We start from the raw sequence: 1,665 nt of genomic DNA, 5'->3' as shown, positions 1-1,665 counted from the left end.
CCGCGTTGTCGAGCGCTGAGCGACTGAAACGCAGCAAACTCTAACTTTCGGTTGAGGTTTTAAGAATCATCTTTTTCACAAAATCAACCAACCCAGGTAGATTTATTGTTATTATTATCATTATTGTTGTTATTATTATTGGAGAAAAACATGCTCAGCTGAGCTGCTTTACAAACTTTCTTCAACGCTTCAAGCGTTCTTTTCCTTTTCTTTTCTTTCGTAAATGCAATTTGTGAACAAGATTAATGTCTCGTTCTGTGCTAAGATGCTTTTTTGATAAACCGCAGCATCCTCCATATCTCATTAAAATAAAAACCCAGTGGAACCCAGCCAGCAAAACGTCCGAGCCAATGAGGAGCAAACAGTCCAGGCGGATCAGGGCCTTTGTTGTAGTCAAAGAGGACAATCTAAAGACGATGTCTGGGCAAAGGTTTGCGTCTTCCGAAAGGGGCTGGGCGGGCCGGTTCCAGTGGGTCATTCAGGCCGCAACATTTTGTCACCAAAGCCGCGTCGTCATGAATAGAAAACCCCAAGATGAACAAAAGAAAAACCCAGAGACGGAACATCTGGGAGGGGACGAGTCCGTCCGTCCGACTGCTCCGCTCGATGCCGACACGCTTGTACAGCCTTTTTAAAACACGTGATGTAAATACTAATCGCACCCAAAGAACCTCAAGCCGCCACCCACCCGCTTTCACAGCCATTTACCATCGAGCAATCACCTCCATCAATCATCTTTCACTCGAGCTATTGAACCAAAAAGGAAACCAAACCAAAGGAAAGGCGTCCGTCAGTTAGCAGCCCCTGCTCATTAGGGAAAAAAAGAAGAAAAAAAACAAAAACAAAAAAAAAGACCCGGGCTGGGTTTGCAGCCTGGTTGTGGAAGCAAAAGGCCAAAGGTCTTTAAAAGAACGATTTCAGATAAAAAAAAAAAAAAAAATGGACACTTGAGACTTTTTCTATTTATTGACAAATCGAAACCAAAGAAAACCTTTTTTTCTGCACCTAACTGTTCCGACAAACAGACCAAAAAAAGAACTGAAGAGAATTATTACCAAAAAAAAACCGAGGAAAAAAAAGAGCGGCGGCGACGACGATGTAGGAAGAAGACGATGACGAGAAGAAGGGAGGAAGGAAGGAAGGAAGGAAGGATGACATCACGGGAATGGGGAGGAGTAGCTTTGTTCGGCCTGATGTTGCGTCGGGCCATCTTTAAGGGAGAGCAAGTTGGGACTGAGAAGGGTAAAGAAAAAAAAAGAAAAGAAAAAAAGAACAACAACGACAACACCGACAACAACAACAACAACAACAACAACAACACACGGGAAGAGGGGAAGAAAACCAAAGGAGGATGACATCAACCATTTCCTCCCCTCTGACCCCCCTAAAGAAAAAGAAAATGGCTGAACATTGATGTGTCTCTCACGGTTGAAGAGTGTCTTTAACGTGTGCCTATGCAGTTTTTCAAAGTTAAAAAAAAAAAAATGGTTTAAAAGAACAACAGAAACCTCATCAGCTAACAAACCAAAGATCCACCGTTAACCACAGTAGCAGTTCTTCTCCCCCTGTCCCTCCCCCAACCCCCCCCCCCCCCCCCCCCCAAAAAAAAAATCCGGCAGCAAAACTGTCTGGGATTAGCGCGCGAGCTAACAAGGGCGCTCTCCT

Source organism: Nelusetta ayraudi, unplaced genomic scaffold (assembly GCF_046127955.1).
Source record: "Nelusetta ayraudi isolate G7.1 ecotype Tasmania unplaced genomic scaffold, CSIRO-AGI_Nayr_v1 ptg000026l, whole genome shotgun sequence".
NCBI lineage: Eukaryota > Metazoa > Chordata > Actinopteri > Tetraodontiformes > Monacanthidae > Nelusetta > Nelusetta ayraudi.
This window is presented reverse-complemented; position numbering follows the sequence as displayed.